A 13,097-nucleotide genomic window follows, 5' to 3' on the forward strand; every position below is an offset into this window, starting at 1 on the left:
TAGGTTAATGGGTGAAAGCACAGAAAACCACACTTAAATCATACCGGGAGGGCTGGTCATAACTAGTCAGTACTGGGGCTGTTTCCATGATAAACGAATACTGCTGATGGCTCCCAGGTGTGATACACTTATTGATACAATAACATGTTGAAGTGCAAAGCTATAATGCTATTTGAAGTGCAAGACAGAAAGAACTAGTAAGATGTAAGGGAGAAACTGAAGGCAGACTTCCTGCCACCTGTAATACTTTACCTCAGCTGTGCAGTTATCAGCATCTTTGGCCAGTTATAAGTCCAGTAACCTCTTTAGTGCATGCAGTAATTGTGTAACACTATATTACAAATAACTGGAAAGGCAAGGGGGTCTAATCTCAATACTGGCAAGTGTGTGTGTGTGTGTGTGTGTGTGTGTGTGTGTGTGTGTGTGTGTGTGTGAGAGAGAATCATGTACTGGGTGGGTTATACCATTTTTGACTTGTGCACCACCCTTTACACTTCCCCCACCCTACTTTACTACTGCTGTTGTTGTCATTCACCTTAGAAGTACCTTTGGACAAGGTGAAATTGTGTAAGTTTTGTGGCATGTCTGCTAACTAAATAACTAGTTAGGCAAGAGTTCTAATCCCAATACTGGCGACTGTGTGTGTTTGTGTGAGAAACATGTACTGTGAAGGTTATACCATTTTGAGTTGTGTAACACTATACACATCCTAATTTATTAATCCTATTGATGTAATTCACCTTACAAGTACCTTTGGATGAGGTGAAATTGTGTAAACTCTGTGGTGTGTCTAACTGCATAACACTATAGTAGACATAAATAGGTAGGTAGGAGTTCTAATCTCAATACTGGTGTGTGTGTGTGTGTGTGTGTGTGTGTGTGTGTGTGTGTGTGTGTGTGTGTGTGTGTGTGTGTGTGTGTGTGTGTGTGTGTGTGTGTGTGTGTGTGTGTGTGTGTGTGTGTGTGTGTGTGTGTGTGTGTGTGTGTGTGTATCATATCTTGTGTGGGTGATAACATTTTGATGTGTGCACCATGCATGGCAGGTAACCACCTCCTGATGCCATTACTTTATATAATGTGGTAATGGCATCTGCCTCACATGCAGCATGTGAAACCATTGTACAGGCCATACCAGTCCTCTGTACAGATGTGTCTGGAACATCCAGATGTTTGGAACCTATTAGTGCTCTGTCTGTCTTAACAATTCCCATGTTTGTGATATTGTTGCCAAATAGGCCACAGTGAGTGTACTGACACATATGGCTGCATCAGGTATCATACCTGACTGAAACAGCATACTGATATAATGTCTGCTACCCTCACACTTGTCCAAGCTTGTAGGTGCAATACATGAGTTTAGATGCTTGGCTTTACAAGTGAATTGTTCATGTCATGGGTCACATTAAAAAGGTGTGGACTGACATATTGTGGTCTCAATCATTATATTTAGAAACAAATGGCATCTTAACAGGTGTGTGTATACATTTTATCTCCACTGTATAGCAGTAATGTTTCACACATGTCCCTACCTTAGTCAGTTTGTCCAACACATTTTGCTGGTATCTGTCCAGACATCTTACACTGACAGGTTGTGAGGTATGCTACAGGAATGTTACAGTCTCTTCAGATAGGTCCCTGTGGTGACAACTGTGATGCAATACAATTAACCCCACCATACATGAACATGCACATAAAGCAATATGGCTATTAGTCATAGTTGTGTGCATGGTACCTTGCATGCCCTCCACATGCCTGGGGTATTGCCAAAGTACAACTGAACAATTCCATACTCACCAGCTTCAGGCTGCTGTCCCATATGCAGACCAAAGTGACCTGTGTAGTTGTGGGAGAGAGGTATTGTCAGCAGACTCACATGTGCCCTTGGTAAAGGATGGATGCAGCATATCTGCACATTTACAGTACAACACCCAATACTACACAATTTGCTGTCTGTAACCATAGATTTGCACTTCTGTGCATTAGAAATCCTCATCCACAACTGCAATCTGACCTGGCACATGCATGTAGATACTTTACAGATACAAGTATGTCTCATACAGTAGTCTAGTAATCCCCACTAGGACCTTACCTGCACGCTCCTTGTCCATTGTGTGGGTGCCACTCACCTCCAGCAAGTGGGGCTTTGTACTCTGATGTTGTACTATGATGGGTGACCCAAGCTTGACAAGGAGCTTCTCATTTGGTGTCAGCTGGGGATGCATGGCTAGGCCCCCACCTGTGGCTGTTGCTTCCCTGGCTATGGCAGCAGCCCTTCACTGGGCATTACATAGGAGGTCATTTTCATGATGCCGGACCTGCTCATACATTCTTGTGTGCAGGCCAACATCATTTACCCTGTGGAATAGGTCATTCCACAGGGCGGTCTGCTCCTGCAGATGTTCCTGGCTGCGTCCAAACATCATGTTGTAGTGCTGTATTAGGAATTCTATAATTTCAGCGGTTTCTGCTGCGCTGTATGGGGGATTCTGGATATGATGCATCTTGCCTGGAAGACAAACAGTGCAACACATCATAGCACCTTATACAGTTGTCAACAGTATGGACAGAAATTGCACATCAGCAGTGGATATTTCTTGCCAGCACTCAGTTATACCATACCCCTGTAATCTATCAGCACAATAGTAGCTTGCATTTCACTCCTGGCCCTTATGTGTCATATTCCCCCCAATAATGGAAGTTAATTGCATAAACCTCTATTCCCCATTCATTTCAGTGTAGAGGGATGACAGTGGCCATCTTCCATGTGGATGGTGTGTGGATGTTGCCGAGGCTGTGTTTGATCATGGTGTGTGATGGCACTGTGAGCACTTGCCTGAGTTCATGTAGGATGCAGACAGGGATGTTATCATGTCCCATGGAGAGTTGCTGTTATTGCCTTTCAGTAGGCAATATGTACCTGCTCACCATTGCTGAGGGGAGGGGTGCGATTGATGTGCATATTCCCCTATAGGGATGGGGGGACAGGGGGGTGATGTTCACACCTAACCTGTCTGATGCAGGTTGCCTATATCCATGGCATGTGTGTATGAGGTGTGATTTAACACCAGTACATGGTGAATTGTGTTGTTGCCTCTGGGACTGACAACATATGTGAAGACTCCCTTGTGACTGGCTTTGGCAGTGTGAATATGTGTGATTTGTACTCATAATTAGCCTTACATGGAGTCATCTGTAACCTTACATGCTTGTTCAGATAGAGGTGGACATGCTTCCAAGGTGTTGTCTGCACCTGTGTGGCCCTGTACAACAATATAGGAACCTATTATGTGGTTTGTGTATTGCAGCTGTCAACCAAATGGGATTACTCTACCTTGGTGGAGGTGGATTTTACAGGTCAGGTGTTGCTGAGTCCATACATTTACTGTGGCTAAGTAAGTGTACACACCCCTGTTACAATGCTTTGGTCTTTGTGCTATTGTAATCTGACACCACAATAACTCATTTCAAAAACAATTCCCACCTTTAGTGTGACCTATAGCATGTACAACTCCATTGAAAACATAACATCTGTTGTGGGAAAACATATGCAAATTGAAATCAGTACAATAAGCTGTTTGCATGAGTGTGCACACCCTTGCACAGATACTTTGTGGAAGCACCTGTTGAGAAAATAACAGCATTCAGTCATCTTAGGTCAGGGTCTATCATCATGGCACATCTTTACTTGGTAATAGTTGCCCAGTCTTTCTTCCAACAGTGCTACAAATATGTCAGTTACTGAGGGCATATCTTGTGCACAGTTATTCAGGGCAACCCATAGATTGTCTATTGGGTGTAGGTCTGGCTAGCACATTCCAAAACTGTAATTTCCATCTGGTGAAGTCATTCTTTTGCTGATTTGTATGTATGCTTGGGGTCATACTAATGTTGACAGACAAAATCCCTCTTCATCTTCACCTTTCTAGCAGATGACTGAAGGTTTGGGGACAAAACCAGTTGGCATATGCAACTGTTCATAATTCCTTCCATCTTGAGTGGAGGCCCAGTTCCAGTTTTTGAAAAGCAGCACCACAACACGATTCTGCCACCACCATGTTTCAGCAGAGGGATGGTGATCTTTTGGTGATGCAAAGTGTTGTGTTGGGCCAAACATACTTCTTGGAATTGTGGGCTAAAGGTTCAGCCTTGGTGTCAACAAACCATGACACATTGTCCAACATGCTTTTTGGAGACTTGATGTACTGTTTGGCAATGTGTGTCCAGCCTTGGACATTTTTCTGTGTACGAAAAGGCTTCCATCTATCAACCCTACCCCATAGGGCAGACATATGGGGAATACAGAAGATTGTTGTCACGTGGTGCACACCCAGTACTTGGCAGACATTCCTGCAGCTTGTTCACTGTTGCTGTCAGTCCCGTCAGCCTCCATGGCCAGTTGTCATCTTGTCATGTCATCCATTTTGGATGGACATCCAGGTGTTTGCAGTGTCACTGTTGTCCCATATCTTCTCCACTGTCTGATGACTGTCTGCACTGTATTCTATGATATATCCAATGTTGGGGACACTTCTTCTACACTTCTCCTGACTGATACCTTTCTACAATGAAATCCCTTCAATGCTTTGTAAGCTCTCTGCCAAACATGTCTTTTACTGTAGCAGGCAACTGGGTAAATGTCAAATATAACAAAACAACCACTTCTTCACTCAAGACCTAGAAAATACAAGTTGCAATCTCCAATAAGGCAAAACAAGAGACTTTCTTTTCACCAGTTTATTTGGTACCTCAGCCTTTCACCTTCAAAGAATATTCACATTAACATACACTCTTCTTATATAACCCATTCAATGGAGTTAATTACAATCCAATCAAACTTAATAAGCCACCATTTAAAGAAATAACACATTTATATATATATATATATATATATATATATATATATATATATATATATATGTATATGTATATATGTATATATATACACACAAACATTTTGTTGCCTATAATAATCAATAGTTATAAAGTTAGGTTGCGATCAATATTCATCCCACTAGGTTGTAAAGTCCTAAAGTTTATAATCATCCTACACTCTAGCTTGTCTAATTCTTCCTTAAAATTTTCCTCATTTCTCAAAAATGGGTGAGCCAAGACACTAAACTACAAACCTGAATTACTACCCCAATGTGTAGAAAAAAATGTTCAGCTACTGGACTGAAGACATTCTTATTTCTAATGTCTCTCAGATGTTCCAAAATTCTTACCCTCACCTTCCTTTTAGTTTGTCCAACATACCATTTTACCTTATCACACACAACCTAGTATATAAACAATACCTTGTAAATTACATGTAAATCCTTCCCTAGCTTTATACCTCTTTTCATTAATCTCTCTCCCATACAGATTTCTAACCCTTACATACAATGCAGTTTCCACATGACCACATTCCTTTTATTCCTATACTTTTTGTTATTAATTCTCCATCCCTACTTTTTATTTCCTTTAAATTTGCATATCTACCATACGAAAAATTATATGTTCAAGGAAAATAACCCCTATGTTACTATCCTCCTTTACCATATACCAAAAATTTCTTATTATTTTCTCTATTTTTTGGCTAAATGGTGAGAATTTTGTAACAAAATATACATTTTCCTCCTCTTGTCCTCCCTGAACATCATTACTATCCATATTAAGACCTAACCTATTCTTTCTTTGTATTTCCCTTCTTTCACCTAAAATTATCTGTTTAGCATTAATTATAATATCCTCTGGGTACCCCCTACATCGTAACCTCTCCATTCTCTCTTCAAAAACCTCCTGTTTAAATTTTTCCTCAGATGTATTCCAAAATACCCATTTCATCTTGCCCAGTGCTAAGGACTTAACTAAATGTGGGGGATGCATACTTTTTGCATGCTAGAAATTATTTACTGCAGTGACTTTTTTATATGGTCTAAACTGTATGTGGCAACCATCTTCCACATACAGTTCCACATCCAGATAGGTGATCTTTATGGGATTTACTTCATACACAAACTTTAAGCCATGACTAGTGTTATTCAACTCTGCCATACATAGTGTATGTTAATGTGAATATTCTTTGAAGGTGAAAGGCCGAGGTACCAAACAAACTGGTGAAAAGAAAGTCTCTTGTTTTGCCTTACTGGAGCTTGCAACTTGTATCTTAAATGTCAAATATATCCTACTAGGACAGTTGAACATTATTTGGGGTTAATCAGAGTCTTGTTAATTGATGGCATGTGTGTAACCAAAAGGAGAATGTTATGATTACTGCAAGAGGTGCATCAAGCAAGTATTGGTTTGTGTGTGTACATGTATGCAACCAGTTTATAGTACATCTCTTATGTTTTGCATTTTCTCCCCTAACAGATTTGTTTGTCAATAGAATTGCACAGGTTATGGGTCACACTCAAGGTGGGAAATGTTTTGACAAGATTTTCTGTGGTCTCACTTTTGTATAGTACACACCCCTGGCATTTCAGTAGGGGTGTGTACATTCTTGATATCCACTGTATGTATGTGTTCAGATAGCTGTTTGTGGTAGGCATGGACAGGGGATCATAACACAGTTGCACACTTCTCCGATTACAACCTGATAATCATGCCTATTCTACTACCCATATCATTGTCCTGGCAATGTAACAACCAGTACCTGTAAACATTTATGTCTGTTGTATGCACTGAAACTGATATTACACACGAGTAGAACATGCACAACTTATTAACATTCATAGATAAGTAAGCTGATTGCAGAGTAGGCTTTGCTACCACAGTGCTAACCTGGAGGATGTCCCACATTCATATCTAGGCTATTAAGTGACGGTGTCATTAACAGACTTGACAATGGTTTGCCCAACATAACACATGTCTATGTGTACAGATATCAGGCACACATGTGCTTATAAGACTGTACATTTGAATGGTATGAACTCACTATATCACAAGCATTTCAACACACACTTCTGCAACAGTACTTTACTCTGTACATGCTCTGTATAGTTGTCTTATATTTACAAGACAAAATGTGTATCATAGTTATACGCACAGGTAACATATGGATATGAACAACATTCCAGTAGCTGGCCTAGTCACTAGAGACAGAGCCACATGCTATGGGGCCATCAGTGCTGTCCAGCAGTACATCAGTACAGCAAGTCTTGTTGAGGCATATACTTTCAAACCCCTATTTTCCATTATTACAGACCACCTACTGCATTTAATTACACGCTTACTTATTTCATAGGTTCATAGGTGTGTACTAGGCTAATGGCCCTGGAGCCTTTACAAGCCTAGCCCGTAGAAGTGCCCTGGCATCGTGCTGCCCGATATTAGTTCCCAGTACTTCTATCAGGCAGAACCACTGGAGTGATCCCTGGAGAGAACTTTCTATTTCCCATCCACTCATCAAGATTTCTCTTGAAGATGGCCAGTGAGGTGCTCTACTTGACATGTATGGGAAGTCTATTCCAGAGCATGGGCAGTCTCTGGGTTATGAAACTGTCCCTCCAGCTTTTGCTGTTGATTGTGGTAATGAGGTTGAGACCTCTGCAGCATGTGGTGAGGAGGCATTGGATTTCTTTAGATGCAGCATTTCTAACAGAGCTGGATCAGACATGGCTTTGTAAGTCAAGCAGAGATCGCCTCTTAGTAGAAGATATGAGACAAAGATTAGCTGGAGTTTTTTGAGTCTGTCCATGTATGACATGTGTTTAAGGCCTATGATCCTCTTTGTGAGATATTTTTATGGCCTTTCCAGGTGTTGCGTGTGTCTAGTGAAGTACATGCCAAATGGGGCATTATACTCGATGACTGGCCTAATGAGGGAAGAGTAGAGAGAGATGATGACCTCTTTCTTCCTGGATGCAAAACCCTTGGTAATGAGATGTGCCAGATAGAAGGAGTTTTTGACAACAGTGGCAATGTGGTGGTTGAAGGAGAGGTTGCTGTCAACCTGTGTCCCAAGTTCTCTTATAACGCCTTCAGTGTTTAGTGGGCTCCCATCAATGTGGTAATTAGTGGGAACTGAGTTTTCCCCAAAGGGGATGATGACACATTTTTTGGCATTAAGCTTAAGGCCATGGTTTCGACACCAGTCATTAGTCTCAGTGAGGCCTTTCTGTAGGATTTCTACAACACTTGTGGAGTTAATAATGGCTCCCAGCTTGCAGTCTTCTGCGAACTTGGGCAGCCAGAGTCCTTCCACATACCTTTTTTTTTCTGGATTTTTCACAGATATAGCATTTTTTTTCTCAGCTTTGCACTGATGGACTGTCTATGACAGAGGTGGTTTGAATAGATGGCAGCGTGTCTTTTGTAGGTAATGCTCATGATCATGTGATGGCCTGAGCACCAATTGGTGTTCCCCAGTTACTGACTGCATGCAGAGCAGCTGTGTAGTTATTCCAATAGCCAATGTCATGGCAAGACACTCCCATAATTGGGTACTCCATGTGGGCATTGGCCCTTTCCCTTACCTGTGAGGAAGACATCCTGGAGGTGTGTGAGCTAATACCTCTTAGAACAAGACCCGTGGAGACAAGCCATCTAAATGGTGGAGAAGTTACAAGACTTAGGGGAAGAATGTGAGTATTGCTGTTATGTGTTTTGAATACTGCTTGTTTAACAGGGTTTGTCTGAACATGCTTCTTCTGCATGGGTTTCAGTCTGACAAAGTTCTGTGTCTGCATAGCTCTCAGTTGTAGGGCTATCCACATAATGGCCAGAGTTTTGCTTGTTATGTTTGGTCTGTTCCCCAGACAGGTGTTGTCCTTGGCAAATCAGTAGCATACTCTGGTGATTGCAGTCAGTAAATGCTAACATCCATTTGTGTTTCAGACTTTATATACCTCAGAAAAGATATGTTACAACAAACCCTGTAACACCAGCAATTTTCTCAGTGAATAATAGCAATATTTCATGTATGGCCATGTTTTTGGGCCTCTGTCCCAAATGATGTCAGGATTTGTACAGATATCATACAGTAGGAGGTTGATAGGTAGGGTCTACCATTATTTTGTTCTGTCATTCCTGCTGAGAGGAAAGGGTGGACAACATGTGGGACTCTGCACTTTCAAGAGGTTGGTGTATGGAGAATGCCCTTAGATGCCTTTGTAACATAATTTATATGGAGGAGAGTAACAAGTGTTTTAAAACTAGGCTGTTAGAACATGTGAGACATATTACTGATGAGAAAGAAGATAGTTCTATAGCTGTACATTGTAATAATTCTCACCATGGGGGTAGTAGTCATGTAAGAACATTTGTTATGTATAGAATCAGTTTAAATTCCTAAATGTGATAATTTATCCCCAGGGGATAAATGAGTAGTGTAATTGGAGGCTGTGCATATACATGTAATTAAGTGTAGTGGGTTACACGCTACTGCTTTGGAAAAGGTCTGTTTCTCAGTTTGATCAAACAGTCATAAAAGAACAATTGTTATGTACAGAATCAATGTATGTTTTTAAATGTGATACTTTATCTCATACGGGGTTGAATGAGGAGTGTTATTGGAGGCTGTGTATTTAAGTGTACTTAAGTGTTAATTGCTACTTTTAATTAAGGCAAGTATTTCTTGTAATGTGTTACTCCTTGAAGGCTTTGGCAAAGACATCAGAGTAAAATGAACTTGTGTGAATTACTGTCTGTTTGTATTTTTGTTTACTAACTTCACTCATTGTAGTTGTTTTGTTTTGCTAAGAGGTCATTGTATATGTCTGGACATTGTGAATTGCCTATCATGATTTTGTAGCAGTGTACTGTTCACTTATTATTTGGACTGGGGGGGGCAGATGTGAGTGTCATGGGACCTTTTGTATCCAACTGTGCATGCTGCTCCAGTTATGGGTGGTCTATCAGCAGCATATGTTTGTATAGGCATTTAGAAACATGTATGCATATATATATATATATATATATATATATAGATATATATATATATATATATATATTTATATGTTAAATATAGAAATATTAGAAAATCCTTCTATGTGACCCATCTGATCATGAAAGGGTTCGCATCAAGATCTAAGGATGTAATGGTGCCCCTCTACTCTTCCCTCATCAGACCCATTATTGAGTACAATGCACCAATTGGAATGTACCTGGCTAGACATCTCCAGCAGCTGGAGAGACCAAAGAGGTACCTAACCAAGAGGATTACTGGCCTCAAACAGTTGCCCTATGCAGCACGATTGAAAAAGCTAAGACTGTTCGATGTTGCATACCGCTTTCTCAGAGGCGATCTCTGTCTAACGTACAGAGCCATGTCCCACCCAGAATTGTTGAACATGCTCCATCTTAGCAAAACCAAATCTACTCGAGCTATACGCTCTAGGGATAAAAACCTCAACACAACAATGAATAGAACATGCTGGAGGGATAGATTCCCTTCGCAGAGACTTCCCTTACTATGGAACAGGGTCCCGATCTACATAAGACAGAGCCCCTCACTATCACCCTTCAAGAGGAACCTTGATGAGTGGATGGGTAACAGAAAGTTCATACCGGGGATCACACCAACAGCACTACTAGATAGGGGCCAAGGGTACTAGCTGCTAGTACAAAGCTCTAGGGAACTACTAAAGGGGAGGTGAATACCGCACAATGTGGCTGGGCTAATATATGCCTTCGGGCAGATAGCCCAGTACCAACCTATGAACCTATATATATGGATCCAGGACATTTGATCGAATGATCAAATGTCCGAATCCATTAAGCGCGAGCATACTTACGTGAAAGTGCTTTTCACCAAAGAAGCACTTTCACATAAGTATGCCTGTTTCCAAGGCCGTTCTATGGTGCAGATAAGGGAAACTTGCCTTTTCCCCACTGTAGTGCAGTCTTGGAGGGAGAATATTAAAATGGGGGTGTATGGGGGTGCAGGAGGGCAAAGCCCCCATGCAAAAACGTAAACATAGTGTTTTTTTTTTTTTTTTTTTTTTTTATTGACACGCTTTAACAAAATTGCTTTTTCAGTTAAAGCACTTTTGTTAAAGTGTGCTCGATGGTTATGGATTCAGACGTTTGATCATTCAATCAAACGTCCTACATCTATATATATATATATATATATATATATAGATATATATATATATATATATATATATATATATATGTCAGTATTTCTTGGTAGTATAGCTAACGTCCGAATCCATAATAACCAAACACACTTTATTGGAAGCGCTTCTAGTGAAAAAGTACTTTTGTTAAAGCGTGTTATAAAAAAAAAATAAAACACGGCAACTGGCATACTTACACAAAAGTGCTTCTTCGGTGAAAAGCACTTTTGCATAAGTATGCCCAGCCGTTTGGGTATCAGTCATTTGCTCACTTGAGCAAACGTCCTAGTTCCATATATATATATATATATATATATATATATATATATATATATATATATATATATATTCATATATTAATTTCAGAACTTCAAATGTTCTAATATCGAACCCTATTCAGTGAACACTGAAAATAGCATAGCTGCAGAAAAACAAATTTTGTCCCAGGGAAAGAATTTGGTTGTCCGTTTCTGTCACTTCATTATTTTCAGCGCTGTGGTGCAACATTATGGGTCAGGGTCAGGTTCAGGTAAGTGTGCGATTATGTGGGCGTGAGGGTTGGGTTCAGGCAAGTGTGCGATTGTGTGGATGTGCAGGTTAGGGTGGGTTAGGTGAGTTAGGGTTAGGGCATAAGGTAGGTGTGTGATGTGTTGGGGTGAGGGTTAGGGTGGGTTAGGTGAATTAGGGTTAGGGCAATAATGACGGACCTTCGGGTTAGGGTTTGGGTTAAGGTAGTGGATAGTTAGTGGTGTATGTACAGTTTAGTGTAGGGTTAGATGTAAAATTTTAGGTTTATGTGTGTGAATTGCTGTTTTTTTGGTGTGCTTGTGTTGTGTGTATGTGTTTCGGAACAGCAAATTTTTCCCCTAGGAAAAAACTTGCTCTTCTGAATGTTCGATGTTGTCAGCGTTCGCTGAATTTGGTTCGATATTAGAACATTTGAAGTTCATAAACTTTGATGTTCTAATATAGAACATATATATATATATATATATATATATATATATATATATATATATATATATATATATCCACACATATCTATCTCTCTATATATGTAAATATTGTTTTTCATGTATATATTTGTAGATAACAATCATTCATGTTGTACAGTGTGTCATTCCTATTGTAAACTGACTGTACTGCATGATATGTTGTAAAAAACATCCTAACATCTCACTGCTAAGATGGCCTAGTGGTAAATTGCTGTGACTATAGTGTATAGCATCCTGGTCTCTGGACTGACCACTACTGCTTATTTTGTTGCTGGCCAGAAGAAGGGCTGCTGGACACAGTTTAATTAAGGCACTTTTAAGTAGTTGTAAATGGGTTTGTGCTGTACTAAGTGGCGCTAAAACACGGTTAAACCTATAGGCACTTAAACTGTGTAGGCTTTGCTTACCGAAGCTTACCAATGTGCAAATATGCTTAACAGAACTAATTACTGGTTATCATTCACACTTAAGCAATGTGTAAACTTGCTAAGCATAGCTCAGCCCTGGTAATCATTGCTCACATTCCAGTCTCATAAAATCGCAGAGTAGTGACATCATGTAACACGTTTATTTAATTTACTGTACATATTCTTTTATGTGCTCTCATTACAGTAGCAAGGGTGTGACTATACTGTACAGGACACTTGGGTATACATGGGTAGTATCACATGTATTTTTTTTTTTTATATACATGGGTAGTATCACATGTTATATGCACTCACACTTGCATGTTACACCAGCTACAGTACACTGGTTGATGAATATGATTCCACACATATTCTATTATGAAATTATTACTTTTGACACTGCTTTTCCATGTTTAATTAGATTGCCTATTGTACTACTCCAGCCATGCACCTCTGCATGCAGAGCTGTTATGTTTTTATGTATCTCCTATTGGATATTAATATGATACTATAATATTAACTGTAGAGTACTATGTTTTTTGGCTATGTCATTGAGGACTGCTGTCTTGTAGTAATGGCACACATTTCAGTTTCAGACTTCTATCCTTCAGGACATTCATCCTAATGCATAACATGTTTGCTGTCCACTTTCT

Source organism: Protopterus annectens, chromosome 8.part0 (assembly GCF_019279795.1).
Source record: "Protopterus annectens isolate FY-2018-M chromosome 8.part0, PAN1.0, whole genome shotgun sequence".
In the NCBI taxonomy this organism is placed as follows: Eukaryota; Metazoa; Chordata; order Ceratodontiformes; family Protopteridae; genus Protopterus; species Protopterus annectens.